This window comes from Ovis aries, chromosome 11 (assembly GCF_016772045.2).
Source record: "Ovis aries strain OAR_USU_Benz2616 breed Rambouillet chromosome 11, ARS-UI_Ramb_v3.0, whole genome shotgun sequence".
Classification (NCBI taxonomy): domain Eukaryota; kingdom Metazoa; phylum Chordata; class Mammalia; order Artiodactyla; family Bovidae; genus Ovis; species Ovis aries.
In genome coordinates, this window is record NC_056064.1 from 57,217,585 (window position 1) to 57,226,531 (window position 8,947).

Sequence of the window (8,947 nt, forward strand, 5' to 3'; positions counted from 1 at the left end):
GGAATTCAGTCTCAGCGTTTCTAATCCTCAACCGGCCCCTCCCTATCTGTGGCCAGTGGGCACGGTATGTGACTGTTTCCAGCAACGATACCAGTCAAATACACTAGAGAGAGAGGGGGAAAAAAGACAATTCCTTCTCCGAAACAATGGGGACGGTGAATCTGCTGAGAGGCAAGGGGGGAGGGGAAAGGAAGGTGCTTTCCAAAACCAATGAGACACAGGGTGATACAATGTACCTGCCTGGATTATAGGTAATGTTCCTTCTCTCCACTGAGCAAAAGTAACCTCACCCGGAAAACATCAAAGAGGCCTCTCAGATTTCTTTTCTAAGAACTCTCAGCATCACCAATCAGGAAAAGGACTCTTGATTGGCAAGGCTAACCAAAAAGTGTGTGGGGCTGGCAGACCTAGGTTCCCAGAAATTCCAACTTGAGCTTGAATTCAACTTCCACCAGCCTCCCCTGCCTTGTCTGTGGAACGGATGCAACTTCTGCCCTTGCAACATCAGACTCACAGAACAAAGCACAGAGAAATAAACTTTTAGTTGGAGGCGACATCCTGGCCGCCTCCTTCCCAGTTTCTCTGTCCTGCACACGTAAGGGCGAGTCCAGAACTATCAGAGGCTCTGTGTTTCAGTTTCCCCATCTTGATGGCAAAGCACTTTGGTTCTGAGGTGTGGTTGCAGTCTGCAGGTTGAGAGTTCAACTGCTGTTTTTCCTTCTGACATCCTCGCTTCCGGCAGGGAGGAATCACTTAAAGCAGCTTGTTCTGGAGGTTATGCGTTATGGAGGAGGTTGTGTTAGGGTGCAATATATGAGGGTAAGGGAAGATGAGCCTGGGTCAGCTCCAGCTCCGTCAGCTGACTGGCTTCACCAGATTCAAGAAGGGCTGCCAACTGCCTGCCCCAAGGCTTCCAGCACACACGGCACCCCCCCCCCCCCCGCCACATTGGCCCCAAGAGGCCAGGAAACCCAGGAGGCCTCACCACTTCCCCCTGGGTTGTCTAAAGCCAATTGCTCAGAAGCTTATCTGTACCCTGGGAATGAAAATGACTAAATAGTGTTTGGTTCCCTTTCCTCCCAAAGTTGACCATCACAGTCAACTAAGCCCCTCAAGTTGGGGTTTATTCCTTCTTAGCGAGAGGTTCAGCCAATGCCCAGGTCACCCCAGAGGACACAGAGGGTCAGAGCCCAAAGAATATCACCCATAGCTCCCGAGGATCTGAATGCCAGGACGACCTCTCTGGACTTGGCCCTGAAGGCTGGTGTGTGGACGTGGGACCAGCCTAGTACTGACCTAACTCTGACCTGAAGGGCTCCTTCTCGTGGCAGGTGGGGGGGTGTTTGCTGCAAGACAGTGCGGGCTGGGCTGGCTGAACACCCCCCACACACACCGCTCCACCCCTGCACAAACTGCCTGCCGCCTCCTAGTATTGAAGGGTTTGTATTAATAATCTGCTCAACAGCGCCTGTGAAGCCCAGATAAAGCAGCCGATGAATAGGGTCAAGATAGGTTCCGCGCCACAACTTCTGTCCTGCTGTAATTATCTATGACACTCCCTTTCACTGGGTCAATAAATGACCTGGTCCTCCTCCTGGTGGGTGGTCACTGACAGTGGAGGCGGCCAGCGGGCCCAGCTTGACACATGCCCTGCAGGTGGGGCCCTGGGACTGCATGCTGAAGGTCCGGGAGAACCCAAGGACCATCCACTGGACACAAGTGTGACTTGGGTGGTGTGGAGGTGCCAGCAAGTTGGGTTTCTTCCAGTGCTGGGCCTTCTGCTCAGTTTCACCTCGGCTGGGGGCAGGGGGATACCATGACCCCAGATTCAGAGGGTCCTGATGCATGTTCCTCCCTCTTATTTTTTTCTGACTCTTTATCCTGCCACTTGAGGGTCTGTGTGGTCTCCAGGCCAGTTCTCCCTGCCGAGGGCTCCAGGTCTAGGAAGCTGCCTTGCCCGCTTTTCTGACGGAGGAGGCCTTGTTTATACATATGTCTAAGAGGACAAGAGACAGATCCTCCTCCCCGCCCACTTCGCCAGACTGACCAATTATTTGTGACATCTGGTAGGAATCCGGAGGTGGGGGTGGGGTGGGGGGAATCAGAGCTGGGCTGAGCCATCTGTATTAATCTTACTGGTCAGCACAGTTGCTATGACAGAACGCACAGGCCTTGAACGTAGAAAACTTAGGGTCCACTTAGGGTTGACAGATAAAATACAAACCAAATTTTGCATAGGATATATTTATCCTAAAACATTGTTTGTCATTATCTGGCATTCAAATCTAACCAGGCAGCCTCTATTTTTTTACATGTTAGATCAGCCAGTTGGTTCCGATCCTCACTGTGTACCAGATGTAGGGGCTCAAGCCAAATTTACAGACCCTCAGATTCTTCCGCCAGAGAAGGGAGATGCTGAAAACTGCACTGGGCTCCTCACCGAGAGTGTCTGGGTGTCAGCAGGGAGATTACACGTGAGCGTGATTTGTAAGCCGTAAAACACGCTACACATTTAAGGGATTATTGCTATTGTTGGTGGATAAAATGACATTTATGTGAAGTCGTCCAAGAGCTCATGGCTTTAGGCACAGTTCTGGTTCAAGCAGTCGGCTCCCTCACCAAGTCATCCTCTACCCGGCCTCAGGACTCTCCGAAGCTGGAAATGTTGTCAGTTGGAAACTACTGCATCTTAGAAATTCGGGAGATTTTGCAGGGCAGAGCTAAGGTGACTTTTTAGAGTGTAACTGACATGCTGGAAGGCAACAGGGCGATCAAATTAGGGCCATTCGAGGAAAGTTTCATAGACCATGTATCACGTTGCGATGTGGTTTGGGGGAGCCACAGGGTGAACCGTAGGACCTGGGGTTAGGAACAGCTGGGCACCACTTCCACCCCGAGCCTGCCATGGAGGGAGGAAGTTACTGGAGCCTGCAGACAGAGAAGGCAGGATGAAGCCAGCCTGACCGTGCCAGCTTGGGGGTGGTGGGCAGTGGGCGGCACTGGAGAGCCACGACCCTCTCTCCACTGGCTCTCCTTCCATCCTCCACTCTCCAGCAGGGATCCTTGTGGTCGACACTCGGCAGGAAGTCAGGATGCAGTCTACCCAGCCCAGGCTCCGCCAGGGGCAGAGAGCAAGGTGGGCACGCAGAACCTGTGCCTTCCTGGAGAGTTCTACTCTGACCCCCCAGCAGAGGAGAGATGCTCCCCTTTCTTCCTTTTCTCAGTGTTGACGGGGGTGTAATTAGACCCATGTGGCTTTGGGGGAGCTCTCCCCAGGATGCCTGGGAACTTCTGGCAGGTTGTATACTCAGTCACTCAGTCATGTCCCACTCTTTGCGACCCCTTGGACTGTGGCCCACCAGGCTCCTCTGTCCATAGGATTTCCCACCAAGAATGCTGGAGCAGGTTGCCATTTCCTTCTTCAGGGGATCTTCCCAACCCAGGGATCAAACCCGCATCTCCTGCGTTGGTAGGCGGGTTCTTTACCACCGGGCCACCTGGGAAGCTCCTCCGGTAGGTTAGAGAATGTAAAAGGTCTTTGACATTTTTGCCTGTAACCTCCTGAGCCAACTGGAGCCACAAGACAAAAACAATACCAGATGGTCTTTGTCGACTGGACCCCGCCCACCACTGTGCCGAAAGCTTTTTCTGCAGCCTCGTTATCCACATTGCAGGCTCATCAGGAATGCAGGAATGCCACCTCTTCCTCCTCTAGCAGATAAGAACACCTAGACCTGGAGAAGCTCCAGTACTTTGGCCACCTGATACAAAGAGCTGACTCGTTAGGAAAGACCCCAATGCCGGGAAAGATTGAAGGCAGGAGGAGAAGGGGACGACAGAGGATGAGATTGTCAATAGCATCACTGACTCGATGGACTTGAATTTGAGCAAACTGTGAGAGATGGTGAAGGACAGGGAAGGCTGGTGTGCTGCAGTCCATAGGGTCACAAAGAGCTGTGCAGGACTTAGCCACTGAACAACAACAGAACTGAAGAGGTGGAGGAACGTGCCTGCCGGGTGAAGGCCGGGGTTCCAGCCCAGGTCCACCAGGCTCCACCGCTTCCTGTCTTTAACCTCCAAGCACCCTCAGCCCAGGTTCAAACACTGCTTGAACTAAAGGAGGAGACGTGAGCCCGTGAGCCCGTGGAGAGGCCTCCACCCTTCCAGCGGCCACAGGCCGGGCAGGAAACATTATTTCAGGATAACGATGTCCGCCTGCAGGGCTGAGCAAAGGTTCTCTGTCAAGGGCCAGATACTAAATATTTCAGGCTTTTGGGGGCCAGGAGGCCTCCAAAGACAATACCTAAGCGAATGTGCCTGGCTATGATCCAATCAAGATTTATTAATGAGCCCTGGAGATAGAATTTTGTACCATTTTCACATGTAACGAAATATCATTCTGGTTTTTATTTTTGCTGAATCATTTTAAAATGTGAAGATCATTCATAGTTCCTGGGCCATACAAAAACAACCTCAGGAGCTGACTCCTGGTCTGGTCTATACTTTGCGGGACTTTATGGGGTTTAGGAAGTTGAGGGTGCTGTAACAGGATGAAGAGTCTGCGTGCGTGCTCAGTTCCTTCTGACTCTTTGTGACCCCATGGACCATAGCCCACCAGGCTCCTCTGTCCCTGGGATTTCCTAGGCAAGAACACTGGAGTGGGTTGTTCAGCCCTCCTCCAGGGGATCTTCCCGACCCAGGAATGGAACCTGTATCACCTGTGTCTCCTGCACTGCAGGCGGATTCTTTACCACTGAGCCACCCGGGAAGCCCAGTTTAAATCATGCCCCCACCACCAATTCATGTCCACCTGGAATTTCTGACTATGGCCTTGTTTGGAAGCAGGGTCTTTGCAGGGTCTTAGCTGCTATGAAGTCACACAGGATTCGGGTGGACTCTCGGGCCAGTGATTGGTGTCCTTGGAAGGGGAAGAGAAAACACAGACACACGGAGGCCACCTGGAGACGGAGGCACAGGCTGGAGGGATGTGGTCACAAGCCAAGGGTGCCAAGGATGGTCGGGTCACCTAAAACTGGGAGAGGCGAGGAAGGCTTCTTCCCCAGGGCCTCACAGCGGGGACGTGGTCCTGCTGACGTCTGGGTTCTGGACTTCCAGCCCCCGGGACTGTGAGAGAATACATTTCTGTGGCTTTAAACCCCCCATTTGCGGTCATCTGTTACGGCAGCCCCAGGGAACAGGTAATAAGCTTTGCTTGCAGCCCCGATGTACATCATCTGTCTCTGGGAGTCGTGGCTCAGTGGCCTCGCAGAGGCTGGCAGAAGCCCAGATGGGCACCGCCCAGACCTCAGGCCTCCCTTCCGCTCCTCCCCCAACAGTTTTAGATTTCTCTAGAAAACTGCCAGCCAGGCCCTGAGTGAAATTGGCAACCATGGGATGCTTATTTTCCTGTTTCTCCCCAACTTCCCCCCTTCTTAAATTGTTTCCACCTCTGAGAGCCAAACAACAGTCATTCCCCGAGGTCAGGAAAAACCCTCACCCGCCACTAACCTGCAAAATATTAATCACAGATGCTGATGACCGGAACTCCGGGGGCCTCGCTCCCTCTGTGGCCGTCACTGAGTAAGGGCAGGGGGCCGGGGGGACAGATGGGGAGCAGGGGGTGGGGGCAGAACCTGCCTGTCTTCTCAGGCTGACGTGTGCCTGGTCCGTGGGAGCCTAGGCAGGCTTCTGGCCTAGCCCAGGTCCACACACCCTCGCAAGGCCGGGCTCCCCGTTCCCCGTTTCCTTCTAGGACCCGACAGCAGAGCAGCCCTGGAGGACACCCACATGCAGCCAGTTCCGTCCAGTCCAGTCGCTCAGTCGTGTCCGACCATTTGTGACCCCATGGACTGCAGCACACCAGGCCTCCCTGTCCATCACCAACTCCCAGAGCTTGCTCAAACTCATGTCCGTTGCGTCAGTGATGCCTTCCAGCCATCTTGTCCACTGTTGCCCCCTTCTCCTCCTGCCCTCAATCTTTCCCACCATCAGGGTCTTTTCCAATAAGTCAGTTCTTCACATCAGGTGGCCAAAGGATTGGAGCTTCAGCATCAGTCCTTCCAATGAATATTCAGGACTGATTTCCTTTAGGATTGACTGGTTTGATCTCCTTACTGTCCAAGGGACTCTCAAATGCAGTCAAGTACACACATAATGGCTTCCCAGGTGGTACAGTGGTAAAGAATCTGCCCGCAATGCAGGAGACACAGGTTTAATCCCTGGGTTGGGAAGATACCCTGGAGAAGGGAATGGCAACCCACTCCAGTATTCTTGCCTGGAACATCCCATGGACAGAGGAGGCTGGCGGGCTACAGTCCATGGGGTCGCAGAGAGTGGGACATGACTTAGCGACTCAAGAATGGTAACAATGCACGTAAGTAAGAGCGAGAGTTCACACTCCCCAGACACTCTGCCAAGTGCTTCACATTCATGAGCTCATTTCGTCTTACAGAGGCCCTAGTCCCCTGCCCCAGGGGAAAGGACCAGGGTCTTCAGTGACATCCTCCATGCCTGGGGACTGTCTAAGTCCAATCACCAAGTGCCCCAGTTCGAAAGGCGCTCAGCAGTCCTCGGGGAGAAGGGACCTGCCCACACTGCTGTGGGGACCCCAGCTGGAGCCACAGCTCTGACTCCCCGGTCCTGGACTGCTTCTGTTCCACTGTCTCTTCTGGGGAAAAAGTCATTCCTGAGTTCAGAGCACCAGAGGTGACACTAAAATACGGCTGGCAGCCTTGGCGTGGCTCACTCTGTGTTTGTGTGTGTGTGTGTGTGTGTGTGTCTGTGTGTGCGCGCGTGCTCAGTCATGTCCGACACTGCGGCCCCGTGGACTGTAGCCTGCCAGGCTCCTTTGCCCGTGGAATTTTTCAGGCAAAAATAGTAGAGTGGGTTGCCATTCCCTTCTCCAGGGGATCTTCCCCACCCAGGGATCGAACCTGCACCCCCTGCTTGGCAGGCGGACTCTACCGCTGAGCCCCCGGGAAACCTTTTTTAGTATTGTTAGGGGACTTGGCCAGCCAATAGCTGGGAGGGCACGGGAAGACTCTAGAAGACAAGGGTGGCTGGGAAGAGCGGGAAGGCAGAGGACCTTCCTCAGGAGGAAGCCCCCTTGTCATTTCTTGGAAGGAGCCCCGTGGGGGCGGCGGGGTGCTGAGCTCTAGACGGTGGCTGTGAGCACATCTGTTTGCAGTCTCCCCGCTCACCTCCCGCCCCCACCTCGGCCTGCCGTCTGTAATCACCCCGCTGCCTGTGCTTGTCCAGCCTCGTCCTCCTGCCTGGACCAGTCTGGTAGATGCGGGGCTGTGAATCAGTGGCCGGCTGTTTCCATTGCCCTTGGATGGGGGTGGAGTTGGTCCAGTCACAACACAGGGATCTCACCCCGGTGGTGGGGAGGGGGCTTCCTGGGGTTCTGCCCCAGGGAGCTGTGTCTACACGGCCCCGACCCAGGGGGACACACAGATGCCCCAGGAGCAGGCAGCAAGGACCCACAGAAGAGCAGCCGACAGAGAGGAAGGGAAATAACATAACAGGCATGTGTAGCGGCTAGATGACAGGTGACATGAGGCCTCGGAAGACGGAGGCCCAGGAAGCCAGGGAGCCCGACAGCCTCCTGCAAGGGGTGGCGCTTGCCGCTGCCGGAGAGGAGGGCCCTGTGCTGCAGATTCTTCGAGAACCAGAAATCCACATTTTGGGGATTCCCTGGTGGTCTAGTGGTCAGGTCTCCGCACCTCCACTGTAGAGGGCTCGAGTTCAATCCCTAAGATCCTGCTAAAGTGCCCTCCAACAAAAAAGAGAAAGCCACATTTTATGTGAATCTGCCTTATACTTTTCAGGTGGCCAAAATATTGGAGCTTCAGCATCAGTCCTTCCAATGAATATTCAGGGTGGATTTCCTTTAGGATGGACTGGTTGGATCTCCCTGCAGTCCAAGGGACTCTCAAGAGTCTTCTCCAACACCACAGTTCAAAAGCATTAATTCTTTGGCGCTCAGGCTTCTTTATGGTCCAACTCTCATATCCTTACATGACTACTGGAAAAACAATAGCTTTGACTAGACAGACCTTTGTTGATGTCTCTGTTTTTTAATACTCTGTCTAGGTCTGTCATAGCTTTCCCTCCAATGACCAAGCATCTTTTACTTTTCATATAATTTATTATAAATTCCATTTCGAGACCCATAAGCCTCCTTACCACAGTTCTCTCTCTGAGTAACCTCCCACTGGCCTTGGACGAGAAATATTTTATTTTGCTGGAAGACTCCCTAGTTGCCACTCAGCTGAGGTTTGACTTGCTACTCAGAAATCTGCTGCCTGAAACTGACTCTTATTGCCAGCTTACCTAACATGTCCTTTGCCTTCAGCCGTGACTGCTTTCTGGAGAACAACTGGCTTGTGGAAGGGACAGAGGGCTGGGAGGGGAGAGAGCGCTAGCATCCCGCGGCATCAAGCTGTCAGGCTGGGGAGAGTAAATCAGCCTTGACATCAGGCTAGGATGAGCTTTTGTTATGACTCAAAGGCATCACAGGGGCAGCGGAAGGACATACATATGTACACACACACACACACGTGTGTGCCAAGACCACATTAGCGAACTGAAAACCCTGGCGAAAACAAACTCTGTAGCCGCCCTGATGAGTTTTGACAGTTACACCCAGCCCACAAACATGTTTCTCTACACATCTTCCTTATTCTCCCCACAAATGAGAAGGGATATAGAGGGATTTCCCTGGTGGTCCAGTGGCTAAGACTCTGCACGCCCAATGCCAGGGGTCCAGTTCAATCCCTGCCTGGGGAACTAGGTCCCACATACTACAGCTAAAGCTCCCATGAGCCACAGCTAAGATCCAAACAGCCAAGTAAACAATTTTCTAAAAAAGGAGGAGGAGGAGGAGTACAGAGATGTCAGACACTTCTCCACTCTCACCTCTTTTTTACAGCCACTGGATCAACAC